Source organism: Protopterus annectens, chromosome 4.part0 (genome assembly GCF_019279795.1).
Source record: "Protopterus annectens isolate FY-2018-M chromosome 4.part0, PAN1.0, whole genome shotgun sequence".
NCBI lineage: Eukaryota > Metazoa > Chordata > Ceratodontiformes > Protopteridae > Protopterus > Protopterus annectens.
The window spans coordinates 505,750,534-505,770,294 of record NC_056733.1 but is presented as its reverse complement, the minus strand read 5'-3'; the positions used below and the strand labels follow the sequence as shown (position 1 = coordinate 505,770,294).

At 47.2% G+C, this 19,761-nt stretch overlaps 1 protein-coding gene across 1 annotated transcript in view; it reads left to right on the top strand.

Annotated features, from left to right (window-relative positions):
* Positions 1 to 19,761, top strand: part of PTPN11 (protein tyrosine phosphatase non-receptor type 11) — an 811,421-nt gene that overhangs the window by 228,324 nt on the left and 563,336 nt on the right. The gene's annotated exons all lie outside the window — the stretch shown is intronic.

Here is a 19,761-nt window from a genome sequence, read left to right as displayed (position 1 = left end):
CGGCTGTGGCTGGAGCCGATATTTCTAAGACACAGACTTCTTCATCGGCTTCGGCTGGAGTCGACGTTTCTCAAACAGTCTTCTACATCGGCTCGAGCCAGAGCCGATGTTTCTAGGACTCAGTCGGCGCCGATAGTTATGTCGGTGCCATTTGCCAGCCGTAAACAGTCCACGTCTCCGTCCTTGGAATCTGTTCACTCTGCTCCGAGGTCTCCCTTACTCTCGGAGCGGAGCCATCGATCCCATTCCTCTAGGTCGTCCAGGTTCTCGGACCATGACCTCGAGAGGGTGGTTAGTAGACTTAAGTCTCAGGCACTAGCCCAGATGCTCCATAGCCCTTCTCAACAGACAGTGGCTATTCCCACTCAATCTTCGATTCCTCTTCTGACTCTTCCCTTGAGTTCGGAGCCAGAGCTTGTGGGAGCCGTGGCCGTCGACACGTCGGAGCCGATACCTCACCTTTCGGCTCCGTCATCGGCTCCGGTCTCTTCCATGGTCCCATCCTTGGACAGATCCGGGCGCATGGACTTCCTCGTCGGCTCCGTGGGGGCGAGTGGTATCGGACCCTTGTCCGACCCTGTTCTCCCTGTCGGAACTTCGGTGCTGGTAAGTTCAGCCCCAACATCGGCTTCGGAGCCGTCCCTCTCTGTGCCGGGAGGGGTCCTTATCTCTTCGGAGCGGGTACCTTCTGCCCTGCCTGATAGGGGCGCCTTCGAAGTCATGAGGAGTGTGCTGGCCCCTGTGCCTGCTCCACGGTCGGCTCCCTCAGCTCCTCCCTCTGTAGTGCCTGCTGCGGTCTCTAACCCACCCTCTCATTCCTGACCATAGAGATCCAACGCCTCAGGTTTCCCCATTGGGAATATCCTCCTCTTCCGAGGTTTCCCCTGATCCGTCAGGGGAACCCCCTTGGAAGGGGAAATGTAAGAGGAAGCATGTGGACTCCCCCGAGTCCATTACATCGGATACCGACTTGGATGAGTCGGAAGGGTCCCCACGGTCCCCCTCTGAGGAGGTCTCCTTTTCAGACATCCTTGAGATCCTTAAGCAGAGGGGGAACTGGTCTACCCTTAATCCTTCCGAGGACGAGTCTGTTTACCTAGAGGCATTTGGCTCTCGCCCTTCCACCTCCTGGGTGTCTCCGCCCTTTGTTCCCCTCATGGAAGTGGTGGCGCGGAAGGCGTTGACGGCCCCTGATACGATGGAACCTACCCCACGGAGGCCTTCAAAATTCATAACAGCTCCTTCGGACAAACAGTTTTTAGCCAGGGGTGTTCCGGTTGATGCCATGGTGGTGGCTGTAGCCACTAAGAAGGAACTGGCTGATCCTTCAGTACCTGTCCATCCTCCTAACAAGGAGTCTAGGACTATGCATAGGTACGGCAAGCGGATGTTTTCTTCAGCGACTTTTGTCATGCGGTCGTTGAATTATCTGTGCCACTTCACCCGCCTTCAAAGAGACATGCTCAAAGAAGTGGGTGAGGCCCTACAGGATCCTACAGCTGTGGGGTGTCAGGACCGAATCAACTCCCAGCTGGCAGCCCTGAATTCCATTGTCAACTCCTCCATGCGGCTTATTTCCTATGTGGCCAATGGGGTGAGTGAGTAGGTCTGCAGGCACAGGCGTGGCCTTACGGCGTCACGCCTGGATATGCGGCTTTGTAACTTTGCAGACCCCTTCAAGGCGTCCTTCACTAACTCCCCCTTTGACAGTTCAGCTTTGTTTGGACCTCAGGTGAAGGATACTTTGACCCGATGCGAGCAAGAAGGCAAGACTCTCTCTGCTGTGGGAGTCCGTTTTTCCACCCCGTCTAGACCATATCCTAAGGGTCAGAAGGGTGGGAAAATGTGGTTCTGTAAACCACAAGAGGTCATGCCTGACGCAAGAGGTCAGTTCCCCTCTAGAGTCAGGGGGGGGGGAACAATAACAGACGCCGCCCTAGGGGCAGAGGAGGTCCGCAAAATGAGGGTAGCAGAGAGCGTCTCTGACAAACCCTTCCAGCATCCCTGAGAAGCTGCCCGACTGTCCGCCTTCGGAGGCAGTCGGGAGAAGGTTATCACTGTACCCAGAAGCCTGACTTTCACTCACCCAAGACAGATGGGTACGGTCGATTATATCCGAGGGTTACAAAATTCCCTTTATCCACACCCCAACTCAGCCAAAAGGACCCCTTCCAGACGTTCCACCCAGTCTAAGGGAACAAGCAGTACTAGAAATATCAAAACTGCTAACAAAAAGAGCCATCCAGCCAGACCCAGCAGACCAACAAGGATCCGGAATCTACTCCAAGTTCTTTTTGGTACCAAAAAAGACAGGGGACTGGAGACCAATATTAGATCTCAGCAGACTAAACAAGTCTGTAAGAAGAATGAAGTTCCGGATGGTCACGCTACAGTCCATTCTACCCTTTCTGGGTCAGGATGATTGGATGTGCTCAGTAGACCTTCAGGATGCGTACTACCACATCAAGATGCACAGGTGCTCCAGGAGGTTTCTCCGCTTCCGGCTGGGAGCCAGTCACTACCAGTTCAGGGCCCTGCCCTTTGGTCTCACTACAGCCCCCCCCCCCCCCGAGTGTTCACCACATGCATGGCAGCGGTTGCGGCTCATCTGAGGCGCCAAGGATTCCAGGTGTTTCCATACCTAGACGACTGACTCCTCACTGCCACCACCAGGCGTCAGCTTCTCCTCTCCAGAGATTACACCATTCATACTTGCAAAGGGCTAGGTATCTCCATAAATTTCGAAAAGTCTGCCTTGTTGCCTTGTCAGTCTATTACCTTCATATGCACCACCTTGGACACAGTCCGGCTCTCCGCAAAACTAACTGAGCAAAGAGTTCTAGATATTCGCAGGCATGTTCACATCCTCCTTCAGAACAACAAAATCCAGGCCAGGTTTGTCCTGAAGGTATTAGGTCTCATGGCGGCAGCCATTACACTACTTCCCCTAGCTCGCTTTCGTATGCGGATCCTTCAGTGGATGCTTTTTTCCCAGTGGTCCTTTCAACAGCTTCCAATGTTACACAACATCTTAATAACCCTGTCTTGCAAGAAACACCTTTCTTGGTGGATGGTCTCCCCTCAAGTCCTTCAGGGCAGACCACTTGTTCCTTCTCCCCTGGTCGCCACGGTGACAACGGACGCCTCCTTGATCGTGTGGGGGGGGTGGCATTTTCAGGGCAGGACGGTCCAGGGCACATGGCAACCTTTCGAGTGCCACCTGCACATAAATGTCTTGGAGATGAGAGCAGTACTTTTAGCATTGCAAGCCCTTCAGGACTCTCTTCCCATCGGGACTATTGCAGTTCAGACAGACAATATGTCCGTAGTGTGTACATCAACAAGCAGGGCGGAACCAAGTCCTATCCCTTATGTCAAGAGGCACTCAGACTTTGGCAGTGGGCGATCTCCTCGCAGTGGTTTCTGATAGCAACACACATCCCCGGGAAGTCCAACATGGCGGACAGGTTGAGCAGAGCCATTCTCATGTCACACGAGTGGTCTCTCAAGCAAGCAGTAGTGGAAGAAATTTTTCAGAAATGGGGTCGACCTTGCTGCAATCTTTTTGCAACACCTCAAAACAGCAAGTGCCACGACTTTTTCACTCTCTTCGCTCTTCCCGGCCACCCCCCCAGAGACGCTCTAGTCCACGATTGGCCCCGGGGACTTCTGTATGCCTTTCCATTAATCACTCAGTTGATACAGAAAGCTACCGCCTTGAGAGCCACGATGATCCTCATTGCTCCTTACTGGCCTCGACAGATATGGTTTCCGTTCCTGCATAGTTACCTCTTGGGGCAGCCCTGGCATCTGGACCCAGTGCCAGATCTCTTGACCCATCAGTCGGGACAGCTGCACCACTCCCTCCAATTTCTCAACCTCACAGCTTGGTTGCTCCAATTCCAACCCTAGCCAGGCTTCCCCTTATTTCCCATTCTGTGCATGACATCCTTATAGCTTCCCTAAAGTCATCTACCAGAAGCATTTATGCCAGCAGATGGAAGCGTTTTTCCTTCTGGGCAGGAGCTAGAAATATGGATCCTTTTACTGCCCCTATCCAATCAGTCCTAGACATCCTAGCTGAACTGTTTCGCTCAGGGTCTTCTTCCTCCACCTTCAGAGTACAGTTAGCGGCTATTTCGAGCTTTTATGTAGGCTTTTCGGACTCCAGTATCATGTCCCATAAGCTTTGTAAAACCTTTCTTAAAGGTATCTTTTTGCTTAAGCCCCTAATCGGAGACCCTCCACCACAGTGGGACTTAAATTTGGTTTTAATTTTCTTGATTCTTCCCCCTTTTGAACCTGCGGCTTCCTGCTCTTTGAAGTTGCTCTCTTGGAAGACACTTTTTCTAGTCGCCATAACATCTGTGAGAAGAGTATCAGAGCTTCATGCCCTTTGCATTCGTCCACCTTATCTAGTTTTTCATGAAGACAGTGTCTCTCAGGACAAACCCGTCCTTTTTACCCAAGGTTTCTTCTGAGGCAAACTTAAACCAGACTATCGATCTCCCAGTTTTCTTTCCCAACTACTCCAACAGAGTGGAACAAAAGCTGCATTTTCTGGACGTTCGTCAGTTCCGTTACTATCTGGATAGAACCAAGCAAGACAGGAAATCTGAGCAGCTCTTCCTATCTTGTGCGGCAGGGAAGAAAGGCCTTCCAGTTTCCAAAGTAACCCTTTCTACATGGCTGGCCTCTGTGATTACTTTCATCTATGACCTCAAACGCCAAAAGCTACCGTCAAGGTCCAGGGGTCACTCAACTAGAGCATTAGCCACGTCAATAGCTTTTCAGGCTAGATTACCAATAGATTCCATTTGTGCGGCAGCCACATGGGCCTCTCCTCATACCTTTATCTCTCACTACAAATTGGACATGGCCTCCCGAAGCCGGGTTAATTTTGCTTCCACCGTTTTCAAGAGTCTGTTCCGATGAGCCACCCAGGGTGAAGGTGCTAGGGATGCGGTCCCTTCCAGCAAGAATGAAGGCGAGATTGACAACTTAACATTGAGAAGTTATGTACCTACCATAACGTTCCATGTTAGTTGTCGTCGTCTTGCCTTCTTTCTTGCGTCCCACCCCCCCATCCCCCTAGCATGGACAGACCTAAGGATCCTCGGGGATCTTCTTTCTCCCTCAGTATTTAGCCCACTTGGCTATCTTTTACTGGTAAGCTATAGGTCTACGTGTCTTAAGAGGGAGGTTTCCTCTCCTTATTTTGGAAATCAGAACTGCTATGGTTTCAGCTATCAAACGAGATCTGGGTAGTTAGCGCCTAACATTGTGGGATATAGGGTAGCCTCGAGCCGGTAGAAATAGCTCTCGAGCTTTAGTATAGGCCGAGTCGGAGCCGAGGATCGGCTCCGAACCCATCCAGCAAGAAAGAAGGCGAGAAGAAGACAACTAACATGGAACGTTATGGTAGGTACATAACTTCTCAATTTCAACCTTTCCTGACTGTGCCAATTCAAAAGAGTTAGCAGATTTACTGCACTCTACTTGTCAAGTGGCTAAACACTCATTACACTGTGGATCTGATGCCCTAGAAACCTCAAGCAGGGCAGCAGTGTCAGCGTATGTCATTAGGAGACGTGCGGTTGAAGTAACCTCTTCCTGATCCTGTCAAATCTAAATTACTTGATGCATGCTTGGATAAGGACAGCTTGTATGGAGTAAAAGCAGAAGAGGTGCTTAATATGGAAGACTAAGCAAAATCTATGCAAACAGTAAAAGATTTCCTTCAGGTACAACCTCCTAGGTTCAGCAGGAATTTTCCCTTAAAACACTGGTCCTTTCCTGCACCTAGCAGACATGGGTAAGTTACGCCCCACAGGGACAGACGACCCAGACTCCCATCCCAGGGACAGCAGAGAACCAAACAGTGGACCACTTCTACTCCAAAGGCAGAGAGTTCTAAGCTATCCCTCTATGACAAAAACTCTCAATGACTCCCTTTCCCCCCTCTGCCCTCTTTTCAGTCACCAAAAAAACTAGGAGGAAGTCTCCCTCTGTAAAGAAAATTGGTTTTGTGTAACTAAGGTCCAATGGGTCTTAAACATAATTTCTCAGGGATACAAATTCTCCAACAAACTCCTAATTCCAAGAGGGTACCCAGACTTCCCTCCAAATCAGTGGGCAGAGGCATTGAAACAAGTCCAAACTCTCATATCCCAAGGGGCAGTAGAACCTGTCCCCTCAGATCAAACAGGCAAAGACTTTTATTCTAGACTATTCCTTGTTCCCAGAAAAGAGGACACTTTGTGCCCCATCCTGGATTTATCCATTCTGAACACCTTCCTGGTGGTCCCCAAATTCAAAATGCTTACTTTGCAGTAGCTGCTGCCAGTGCTGACAAAAATGCCTGGTTAGTTACCCTAAATCTAAAAGATGCCTACCTCCACATCCGCATAAAGGAATCCTGCAGGAAATTCCTTCGGTCAGAGCAGGCTCACAACACTTTCAGTTCTCTGCGCTACCTTTGGCTTATCTACTGCTCCCAGGGTATTCACTAAACGCTTAGCCCCGCCCATAGCCTTTTGCAGACAGAAAAATATGCAAATGTACCCTTTATTTGGACGACTGCCTCTTTCAGGCAGATTGCAAAGAAATGCTCCTCAAAGATATCCTCTTTGTCAAAACCCTTCTAACCTCCTTAGGGTACACCCTCAATGAGAAAAAATTAAGGCAAACACCCTCCAGGAAAATCATTTTCTTGGGAGCACCTTAGTGTGAGGAAGTTCCTGCAAACCTTGGGGTACATGGCATCTTGCATCCTTCTAATTCCTCTGGCCAGGCTTCACATGAGAAAACTTCAGTGGTACTTAAAGAACCTTTGGTGTTAGAGCTCTCAACCTCTACAGACCTCTCTACCTTTGATCCCCTGTATAAGGGCTGAGTTTTTCTGGTGGGCAGGGACCTGTGCCCAGAACAAGGGTTGTCTTTCACCCTCCGCCCAGCTGGGCAGACCATTGCCACCGACGCCTTAGACATAACATGAGGCACTCACCTAGAAGGCAGGTGCATATAAGGTCTTTGGGATGCCCAGCACCTTCCCTTACACATCAACCAGAAGGAAATGGCAGTACAAAAGGCTCTGACATCCTTCAAACCCCATCTCAAGGCAGGGGTTCTCCTCATCAAAACAGACAACACCACAGTAATGTGGTACATCAACAAACAGGGAGGGACCCAATCTTACTCTGTGCAGGCTAGCCATGAACCTCCAGCTGGCAGCCTCTACCATGGGACTACACCTGATAGCCCATTACCTACCAGGGATCAGCAACACCCTGGCAGACCACTTAAGCAGAAACTTACTGGACCCCCATGAATGGCAGCTCCACAGAAAAATCTTTTTACAAATCACTCAGGCATGGGGGACTCCAGAGGTGGATCTCTTTGCTTCTCATCCCAACCATCAGCTGAAACAAATTCTGACCCAGAGTGTCGCCACCTAGCGTGGAAGGTGGATGCCTTGACCTTCTCCTGGAACACCCTCTTTGTGTACGCATTCCCTCCTCTGCCTCTTACCCTCAAGGGTACTGATTAAAATAAGGGAGGAGAGACCAAAGGCCATCCTTATTGCTCCAGATTGACCCAGAAAACATTGGTGCCCCTTACCACGCAGCCTGACCTCACAGCCTCCCAGGCTGCTTCCCCTGTTCTCAGACCTCTTAACTCTGGTTGGGGGGAGGGTGCTGCACCCAGACTTGCAGACTCAAACTATCAGCATGGCTAATACTCTAAAGGCAAACATGGGGCCCCTGTTAAGCAAACTGATCATAGACATTATCACTGAGGCCAGATGGCCCAGCACCAGAAAATCTTGCACTGGAAAATGGAAAAGATTCTGCTCCTGGAGCCATTCCAGAGGGGGAAGTGCCTCACAACCTTCCATCCCACTTATCCTGGACTACCTAGTGGAGCTACGTAATAGTGGCCTCTCCTTCTCCTCTATTAAAATCCACCCTTTAGCCATTTAATCTCATTTTGATACAGAACACCCCCTATTCTCCCAACCTTTGATTAAACAATTCCTCAGAGGGGCTTCTAATATCAGACCTCCCAGAAGGCCACCCACTCCAGCCTGGGGACCTGAATTATGTTTTGGAGAAAACAACTCCTACCACCCTTCGAACCTGCTGCTTCATTACAACTAAGGTATCTCTCCTGGAAGACTGCTTTTCTCCTAGCTATCACCTCAGCCAGAAGGGTTTCAGAACTTCAGGCACTGATGGCCATTGAGCCCTTCATCATCTTCCATGTAGATAGGGTCTCCCTGAGGACTAATCCCTCCTTTATGCCCAAGGTATTATCTAATGTAACTCTCATCCAGACCGTACATCTACCCACCTTCTTTCCTAACCCTCAAAACAAGGAGGAAATAATTCTGCACTCACTAGACATGCACAGACAGCTCAGATACTATCTGGACTGCACTAAACCCTTCCGGAAAGCAGACCAACTACTTGTCAGCTTTGCCTCAGGGGCAGAGGGGAAGCCCATTTCCAAACAAACCATTTCTAAATGGCTATCAGACTGTATCCATTTCTGCTACAGTTTGCATGGGGAACCCCCCCCCCCAAGTCTATTCGAACCCATTCCACTAGGGCAGCTTCCACTTCCACAGCATTCCTGAGAGGAGTTCCCACCAGGGACATCCTGGAAGCTGCCACCTGCACTTCTGTCCATACCTTTACCAAGCATTACCTCTATTTTCTAAGGCTAGGGCAGGGTTTGCCTTTGCAGTTCTGCAGGGCATGCTGACCCCATTCCTAGTTCTCTTACTAATTCTACCACCTCTCTCCTTAGCCTTGGCAATCCTCCCACAGGTGATGACTGCAACAGTGAAACATGAAGAACATAGTACAGTTGTGTACACTTACCATAAATGTAGATTTTCGAGTGTATTCACTGTTGCAGTCCTGGTTTCCCCACTCTCCTTCCCCCTTGTATCTTCTTTCTTTAGGGAGACCTAAGTTTCTAATGGTGGTTTTTAGCCACCAGGACCACTTTACCATATTTATTTGGGCCTCTGACTGGTTATGGCAAGAAAAACTGATATAATGGTGTCTGCTGTCTTCCTTTATAGCACTGACGACCTGACGTCAGGTAGCAAGCGACAGCAGCGGATGGAGAAAAACACTGACTCTGGTATATGGGCTGGCCGAGGGCTACCACAGCAGGGATAACCCACAGGTGATGACTGCAACAGTGAATGCACGCTAACATCTACATTTATGTTAAGTGTACACAACTGTACTTTCTACCTTCCTACCCAGTCTAAGACCCTTTTTCCCTTTCTGTATGGCATCCTTTCAGCTTGCCTTAGACTATTGTCCGACTGGGGCATTCATTTCTGAGGTCTACGGGTGCGGACGTCGCATTTATGGCCCACAGTTTTATGGCCCTGCTTGTGATGTTCCACGCACCATACTGTAGCCAGGCTAAGCTTTTGTATATGAGCTGGACGTTCGGGTCACCTCAGGCAGAGAATCCCCGCATGTCTGAATACTGCAACATGGAAGAAAAGGACATCTATGGTTATGGTATAATTTTTTACACAACTATTCAATTTCAGGAAATCTGACCAATTATTTGTTGCCTTTTCTTCACTTTCCTTGGGTAAAACAATTGCCAAGGTTACCTTTGCTGAATGTCTGAGACTGCATCGCTTTTACCTGTCATTCAAAGGAGCTTCACCTTCCACCCCAGGTGAAAGCCCACTCAACTAGAGCTGTGGCATCTTCAGTTTTTCATGTCAGGGCTGCTTTGTATGACATCTGTACAGCAGCTACATGGTCTTCTCATACCTTTGTCACTCATTACAAATTGGATCAGGTCTCTAGGAGACTTGCATCATTCAGTTTGATGGTGCTTAGGAATATTTTTCCATGAGACCTCCCAAGATTCAGGTAGCTAGAGAATCTTTCCCACAGTCAAGAATTATGTGAAGATAGACATCAGATAAAGAGGTTGACATTCCACCCCACCTTCCCCTGCCCTGAGACTCTTCGTGGATAGAATACTCCCAAGACTGGCTTCGTAATAGGGACACAGATCTGGCCTCTTATGTACTGTTTGTCTGCCACTATATTAGGCAAACTCGATCTGAGGTAATTTAGAGAGGAGCATTATGGGTAGAGCCTAGCTCGAGAGTTTGGAAGGCGCAAGCTAAAGTAAATGGCAGAGTCGGTTCTTAGGCTCGGAACAGATCCCACAGTCAAGGATTAGTGAAGACTGACAACATAGATCGAACATTATGTTAAGACCTATCTTTTTTTTCATTTTCCCTTAATTTTGGAGTCTGTCATAGGGGCGAAAAAGGTTGAATGAAGATGTTTATACATAGTGGCAGTGATTTTTGAAAATTAGTGTAGGACTTTGTGAGGATATTGCTTTCCAGATGGCATTGTAGATGTTCTTCGTCATTACATTTGGGTAATCTCCTGGCAGGTTGCCCTCAGACGGCCTGAATTCCAAAGTCTTGGGTCCTGTGTCAGTTGCGGTCTTCTCTTCTATGATGTCAGGGGTGTAAAACTTGCAGCTGACACCATTTTCTTCAGTCTTTCTTGCCGCGCATTGCCCGAAGCATTAGCATTTTGCAAGTGCAGGTCGGCTGACTACTGAAATATTCGAGTTTGAGTTTCAGAACCGAAGTCTTCAGTAAAGCTAAGTACCCCGTTGGGAAAACTTTTTTCTTGCTCCTTACCGATGTCAGAAAAAGTTAATAATAATTGTATTACTTGTGGGAAGCAAATACCTCATAAGGATTTCCATTTATGCTGTATTCCTTGCCTAGGCCCTGATCACAACGTGCCAGGCTGTCGGTTTTGTGCTAGATTAAACCAACGCACTATTAAGCGTCTGTATATTTTTGCATCAAAGTATTTTGGAAACAGATTTAACTACTCAGAAATGTCGTCTGATAGCAATCCGACTACCGGAGTACATAAAAAACGCAAAGAAAAGGACAGAGAAAGGCCGGTACTCAGGCGCTTTCACAGCCCCTGATACCCGTTACCTTAGAGTCGCAGGCCTCTACCGACACCCGCGTGGAGTCCGGCATGCCACAAGATACGCAAGGTATTGGACCGGTGGATGTGTCTTTCTCGGATGGGTCCGGAGCCGCTGAGCAGGCACCGGCTTCTGAGGGTGTATTCAGACCTCAACATTTGTACATCAAACAGACAGCTGCAAAACCAAAAATAAAAGCAACTTCTAAAACTAAAAATGCATGAGCCACGTGCACAGGCCCCTATGCCTAAAAAACAGACTGAAGACCTTATTACCTTGATCGGGGGTACCCATCCCCCTCCAGATAAGAGGCCTAGGCAAGACATTGATTATGAATCTTCAGATCAGGTTTGTATTTCTTCTGATCAGGAATTATCAATTCTTCCCTATGAGGATTCTGATGCAGAGGAGTCTATACCATCTGCATCTCCTCCTGAGGATTATTCATTTGGAGAAACCTTGCATACTGTGAGGGAGCATTTTCACTGGGAGAGTAAAGACTTCTCAGAATCAAAAAAAGTGGCTCGGGGATTTCCTTCTCCCTCAGTACAGGGCTTTAGCCATTCTTCCTGTTTTAGACATTGTGGATGATGTGTTTTCGGAGTCAAGCTTGACCCCTGACTCCTTACCTCCGGCTCCCAGTAAGCCTGACCGATATTACAGGGTCCCTGACTCGCATAAATTTTTGTTTAGAATCCCTGCTGCTGATCCTGAAACTATTTCACAGGGTCCAAAGTGAGTTAAGGCCTCAACAGCAAAAAATCCTACCCCCTCTGACAGAGATTCAAGGGCACTGGACACATGGGGAAGAAAGGTTTATACGTCTGCAACCTTGGCAATCAGGGCCTTAAACTGTCAATTTCATATGCTTAAGTACCAGCAATATGTTATGGGATTGCTGAAACAGAAAATTATGATGATTTCAGAATGTGCAGAAAATAAAGAATTGCAGGAATTATCGCATGCAGCTGAACAGGTTGGAAAGCATACTTTGCAATGTGGTTTTGATTCCTTAGCGGCTGCCTGTAGGGCCGCAGTTACTGGATCTGTGGTTCGGAGGCATGCATGGTTAAAGGAGCAGAATTTGCCTGATCATGTTAAAGCTAAATTGCTAGATGCTCCTTTACAGCATGATTCTCTGTTTGGCATTAAGGCAGAAGAGGTTTTAAAGAAAATGGAAGACAAAGCTAAGTCTATGCAAACTGTTAGACTTCTTACAAGTGCAGCCACCTAGATTCAGTAGACACTGGCCTACAAAAAATTGGTCCTTTCCTGTGTCAGAGCTCAAAGGGGCAAATCCAGACGCCCTAAGCGTTCCAGATACCAGGCGCAAGATTCATACAGGTCAAAGCAATGGGGTGCTTCTACCTCCAAATCTGGAGGAGATAAAGCACAAACCTACAGAAAACAATCCCAATGACTTCCCTCTGCCTACTCCAAGCACTTATCTATTGGCAGCACCCATGGGGGAAAGGTAGCACTTTTTGCTCAAAATTGGCAGTTAATAACCCAGGACAAGTGGGTACTAAACATAGTATCACAGGGATACAGATTCCATTTCCACACTGTCAATGGCAAATGGTTGGCCAGATCTGCCACAAAATCAATGGGCAGAGGCACAGAAACAGGTTACGTCCCTCATGGATATGGGGGCCATTCAGCCAGCACCAGTACAGGAAAAAGGATAAGGTTTTTACTCGACTGTTCTTGGTACCCAGAAAGGACAAGGCCTGGCGGCCAATACTGGATTTATCGATTTTGAACACATACCTGGACATTCCAAAATTCAAGATGCTGACTTTGCAGCAGCTTCTGCCCATGCTGGGCAAGAACGCTTGGCTGGTGACATTAGACCTAAAAGAGGCATATCTGCATGTCCCAATAAGACAGTTGTGCAGGAGATACCTCAGAATCAAGGCTGGCTTAATGCATTACCAATTCTCTGCACTGCCCTTTGGCTTATCTACTGCGCCCAGGGTCTTTACAAAGTGCCTGGCACCAGTAATTGCATTTTGCAGACCAAGAAGTATACAAATATATCCTTACTTAGACGACTGTCTCATTCAAGCAGGGAACAAGGACATTCTTTTTCGACACCTGGCGTTTGTGAAAAGGCTTCTAACATGCCTAGGGTACACAAACGAAAATAAATCTCAACTGGTACCCGCTCAAAAGATGACATTCCTGGGTGCAAGCTTGAATACAAATGCCCAGATGGCTTACCTCATGCCAGACAAGCAAAGGCAACTGACCACTTACTTCAAACTAATGGCAACAAAGACCCAGTTATCTGCAAGACAAATTCTGCAGGCTTTGGGCTTCATGGCATCCTGCATCCTACAGATTCCATATGCAAGACTGCATATGAGGAAACTTCAGTGGTACCTGAAAAGTTTATGGAGTCAACATTCTCAGTCTGGAAGCAATGATTCCTCTCATTCCCTGCCTACAACAGGAGTTTCTGTGGTGGGCAAAGGCATGTCACCAAAACATGGGACGGGCCTTCACTCTCCCCCCTGCCAGCCAGACCTTAACAGATGCATTGGATTATGCCTGAGGGCCCACATGGCAGGAAGATGCATTCAGGGCATATGGACCCCAAAACAAATGCATCTGCATATCAACCAGAAAGAGATGCTAGCAGTTCAAAATGCCCTAACAGCATTCAAGGACTTGCTTTATCCAGGACAACTACTGATAAAGACGGACACCACCATAGTCATGTGGTATATAAACAAGCAAGGGTGCACACTCATACCCCCTTTGCAGATTAGCCATGGTACTGTGGGACACAGCTTTGACCTACCAAATACATCTTCAAGCTCAATTCCTGCCAGGAAAACAAAATACACTGGCAGATGAATTAAGCAGAAACCTTATGGACCCTCACAAGTGGAAACTAAATCCACAAGTCTTCAACATGATAGCAGAGAAGTGGGGGAGCCCAGACATAGATCTATTTGCCTCTCCTCAAAATTATCAATTGAAAAGATTCTGCACAAGGACTTCGCACACCAGCATGGAAAGTGGACACCCTATCCTTCAGTTGGAAAAACCTATCAGTTTACGCCTTTCCTCCTCTGCCTCTTCTCCCCAAGGTCCTCCTAAAAGTCAGACAAGAGAAACCAAAGATGATACTAATTGCCCCGGACTGGCCCTGCCAATACTGGTACCCAATCCTAAGGAACTTGTCTCAATACCCAGCTTGGACCTTACCTCAAAGACCTCAACTACTGTCCCAGCAAAACAATCAGATCCTGCACAATCAACTACAGACATTGAACCTGGCAGCATGGCTGATCATGTAGCTATAAAAACACCTCTCAGTAAAGCTGTGATGGATGTCATTTTGGAAGCCAGAAGGCCTAGTACTAGAATATCTTATGCTGACAAATGGAAGAGATTCTGTGCTTGGAATCAAGCACAAGGAATGGGTACAGCAGAACCAAATATTCTTCAGGTATTACAGTACTTAACTGAAATGCTTGACAAAGGCCTATCTTTCTCATTAATCAAAAATCCATGCCTCTGCCATTTCGGCTCATTACAATACAGTTACCAATCTTTTCTCATCCTTTACTAAAGCAGTATCTCAGAGGAACCAAAACTTTAAGGTCTCCTAGATCACCATTACCTGCATGGGACCTCAATTATGTGTTGGAAAAGCTCACCCTGCATCCATTTGAACCAGCTGCTACTGCTGATATAAAGTTCTTATGGAAAACTGCTCTGCTACTAGCAGTTACTTCAGCAAGAAGAGTTTCAGAGCTACAGGCCCTCATGGCTGTAGAGCCTTATATTTTACCCAGACAGGGTGTCTCTGAGAACAAATCTGACTTTTATGCTTAAGGTGGTTTCCAGTGTGGCTCTTAACCAAACAATTCATCTGCCAACTTTTTCTCCAAATCCGCAGAACAAGGGGGAGAGAATTCTGCATTCCTTGGACGTACACAGACAGCTAAGATTCTACTTGAGCAGGACTAAAGCTCTAAGAAAAACTGATCAATTACTAGTGTCATATGCTGCAGGATCAGAAGGAAAGGCTATTTCAAAGCAGACAATTTCAAAGTGGATAAGCCACTGCATCCGTTTCTGCTACTTACACCATGGAAAACCTGTGCCCAAGGGCATTAGGTCTCATTCCACCAGAGCTGCAGCTACTTCAGCAGCCTTTCTCAGAGGAGTACCAACCGAAGACATTCTAGAGGCTGCTACTTGGAGTTCTGTTCATGCCTTTTCAAAGCATTATCATTTGCCTCTCTACTCTAAGTCCAGGGCAGGCTTTGCCACTGCAGCACTGCAGGGCCTTATAGCCGCACCTAATGCTGTTTAGCTCCAGCCTCCCAACCATAGCTTTGTGATTCTACCCAAATGTAATTACTGCAACAGTGAAACACGAACATAGTACAGTTGTGTACACTTACCATAAATGTAGATGTTAGTGTATTTACTGTTGCAGTCCAGGTTGGGGGCACATGACATCGGGGGCAAGAAAAACTAAAGAAAATGGCATCTGCTGCATTTTTTATACCCTTGACGTCATGGAAGAGAAGACAGCAATCGACACAGGACTCAAGGCTTTGGAATTCGGGCAGACTGAGGGCAACCTGCCAGCAGATTACCCAAATGTAATGACTGCAACAGTGAATACACTCAACATCTACATTTATGGTAAGTGTATACAACTGTACTTTTGCCTGACCCTTTCACCTCTGACAGACAGCTTCAGTCAGAAAAGAGAGTAGGCTGTGAAAATTGATGCAGGCTTTGCCCTCATTCTGTTGCTCCATCCCTTTCCTTAAATCTTTGTTCTCTTTTTGGCATTTCTTACAAAGAGCCAGAAGTGTTACTTAGTTTTTGGTACTGATCTGTCGCAGTGCTGTTTTTTACTCAAATCTCATAAACTTGATTTACTGCAAGTTTAATTGTCATATGCCGACTTTGGTAAAATTGTTTTTGAAATATTTTATATTAAAAAGGTGTCCACGGGATATTAGCTCCATTTGCAATGAGGGATGAAGTCCTGACTTTGCACCAGGTGGCCCAAGTTTGATTAGCTGTCAAGGTGCTTGGGTAGATGACATGGTGGAGGTGGGAGACTGTGGCAATCATATATTCACCTGCCTTTGGGGGTGGGGCTATGGTCCATTTTGCTTTTATTGACTAGATCTAGGTTGCACTGGGTGTTTCCATAGTAAAACCAGGATTATCTTATGAGGTAGCACACCTTCTTTACCTGCGAGCAAGTTACAGTATAACCCACCGCTGTGGGAAGGGGATAAGAGCATAAGTAGAAAAGTCCCAGCTTCCACAGTGGAAGCACTGCTTTGGGCATTTAACTGCTATCTGCTGGATGTTTGAGTCAGTATGGCAGCTGAGGGCAAAAGCATGATAAACATTGGGTGTGGGGGTGGGTGAAAAAAACAAGAAAAGAAAGAATGCAGATACTAATTCAGCATGTGCTTAGTTTTTTTTTTAAATGCCACTCTGACATTAATTCAGGCTTTTTATGTGTGTAATTGCTAAGAAAGAAAATAGGCTATCAATTTTTTGTAAGTTAAGTGCAACAGAGATTATGGCTTCTTCAACCTTCAATTATCCATGTTATGCATCTTTTAGCCACACTTTTCTGCTGTGTCTGCATTGACACTTGGAAGAACCTTATTTGGAAAGTCCATCTCTACAGAATGCTAATGCCTCTTCTAGTGTCTCTGGAATTTTCGTTTGGTCTAAAAGTTCACAGTGTATCCTGGAAATATACAGTTTTTCCATATCTTATGCATTTTGACAGACGTGTTCCATCTGTTTAATATTTCTTCTAGGTTTGGAGAAAGACACATTTTATAATGGACTTAGTTTAAAATTCATCCTTTTGTTGGCAGTTAGCCCATTGCAAACCATATTTAAGAGGAAGTAGTAATCATGCCCCTTTTAGAGGGGCATCTCATCTCAGAGGAGCCAGAGACAACTGTAGCAATCTCAAGTCTGGAGATACCTAAACTGCAGATGTCCTTCTATTCCTATGTTGCAGTATTCTTGTGGGATTTCCCACCTCAGGTGACCCGTGTGTTAGCTGCTATACAAAAGCTTCAGCTTGGCCGCTGTAGTTGTGTGGGACGTCACACGTAGGGCCATAAACCAGGGTCGTTAAATGTGACGTCTGCACTCAGACCCCAGAACTTTTCAGCTGCAGACGACTGTTACATCATGTGCTTGGCTCCTTCACCACAAGATGTCTAAAAGCCAAGTACCCCGTTGGGGTTTTTTCTTTGTCTTCTAGCTAAAGCTTGGTTTGTTGTAGTAACCTTTAGCCGATGTCAGCTAAAAAGGGTAAATGCCAATGCAGGTGCCAGATGACACACAAAGATGCGCACGACTGCTGCATTTTTTGCCTAGGCCGAGAGCACGACCATACCGCTTCAGCAGCATTGTTGCAAGGAGGTAATTCTTCTTTAGGTTCATAGGCGGTTACTAGTCTAATGGTCTTAGGGACTCTACAATTCTAGCCGTGTGGAGAAAAAAAAGTACCCAAATTGACCATAGTCATATGGCTGCTGTTACCGCAGCAGCTCTTTGATCAGCACCAATTGCCTCTGTGGTACATAGGTGCCGCCCCAGGGGTGAATTTACTGTCACCCTTCCAGTTGTAAAGGTTGCACTTAAATAGGGTTATTGAGGAGTTCTGCTTCACGTGAAGTGGGAGATTATTCCAGAGGAGTGGCAATTTCTGGAGATGCATCTCTCTCTCTCTCCAACATGTTTTGTTAATGTCATCAGTTAGGTTGAGATCCCTGTAGAGAATGACTCTTGTCCCATTTGATTTGCAGATGTGTAGCATTTCCATGTGGACAGGGTCAGAGACTGATCTGTAGGCCAAGCACAGGTTACCTCTCAGCAGCCTGTATGATTCGGGGTACAGTGACAGGGCTTTCAGTCTTTTCACGTAGATCATGGATGTTCATCGTGCATACAGCTGCAGTCATAACAGGTGGGTTCTCCTGCCGTCAGGCGGGTCCTCGGTCGGCCGAATTCCAAAGTCTAGGTCCAGCGTCGGTTGTCGTCGCTTCTTCCCTGACGTCAGTGCGACAGGGGTATAAAAGAACCAGCTGATGCCATTTTCTTCAGTCTTTCTTGCCGCGCGGTGCCCGAAGCAGAAGCAGTTCGCAAGTGCCAGTCGGCCAGCTCCTGAAATTACGAATATTTTGCAACCGAAGTCTTCTTGAAAGCTAAGTACCCCGTTGGGGAAACTTTTCTTGCCTCAGACCGATGTCAGACAAAGTTAATAATTGTATTTCATGCGGGAAGCAAATAACGCATAAGGATTTTCATTCCCTCTGTATTCCTTGTTTAGGCCCAGACCACGACGTCTCGGTCTGTTGTTTTTGTGCTACATTCAACAAACGCACCATTAAGCGTCGGGCGGAGTTCGCCCAGCATTAATTTGGCAAAAAATTTAACTATATTATGTCGTCGGATACTCCGACTCCAGTTTTGTCTAAAAAGCACAAAGATAAGGACCGACACACGAGGTCCGCGGCCTCTACCGACACCACGCCAAAGCCCGACTACAGGTGGTCCGGTTCTCAGCGAGGCGCCTACGCAGCCCCTGACTACCGACGACACTTCATTGGCGGTGTCTTCTGTGCCCGAGGTCGCAGGCTCCTCTGCCCACACCCCAACTACAGATACCGAAGCCACTCTTGGCGGTGAATCTCAAAATGTAGACAGGTCTGCCTCCTCTCAAGGTGTCTTCAGACCTTCCTCTTCTTTTTCCATCAAGGCTTTCACTAAGTCTAAAGCAGCCATGCATTCTAAGAGACAAGCTACACAGGGCCCATCTCCAGGCCCCATGCCTAAAAAATAGATGCTTAAAATGGCTGAGGATTTAATTACTTTTATCAGGGGTTCTCAACCCCCCCCCCCCCCCGGACAAAAGGCCCAGAGTGGAGGAAGAATTCCCCCTCCTCTGATCAGGCCTCCATTATATCAGAGCACTCTGATGAACAGGAACATTCTTACTCCCCTTTTGAAGATTCTGATGCAGAGGAGTCCATTCCCTCTGTATCCCCCCCCCAGAGGATTACTCATTTGGGGAAACCTTGCATACCTTAAGGGAACACTTCCACTGGGAAGGCCAAGAGTACTCTGATTCCAAGAAAAGGCTTAGGGAATTTCTCTTGCTACCTCAGCACAGGCCTCTGGCTATACCTCCTGTCTTGGACATACTAGATGATGTGTACTCGGAGGCCTGCCTTAACCCGGATTCTTTACCTCCAGCCCCAGTCAAGCCTGACGGGTACTACCGGGTTCCTGACTCACACCAATTTCTATACAAAAGCCATGCTGCTGACCCAGAAACCATCTCACAGGGCCCCAAGGGAATTAAGGCCTCCACTGCTAAAAATCCATTACCTTCCGAGAGAGATTCCAGATCCTTAGAAAGGTGGGGAAAAAGGTATATACCTCTGCCACCTTAACCTTGAGGGCATTAAACTGCCAGTTCCATATGCTAAAGTACCAACAGTTTCTGTTATCACAATTGAGAAGTAAAATGTCACAACCTGAACAACCAGACTTGGAGTTGCAGGATTTGATGCATAGTGCAGAACAAGTGGGTAAACATACCTAGCAGTGTGGTTTTGATGCTCTAGAGGCCTCGTAGAGCTGCTGTTACAGGATCAGTCATACGTAGACATGCCTGGCTCAAGGAACAAACCTTACCAGATCATGTCAAAGCTAAATTAC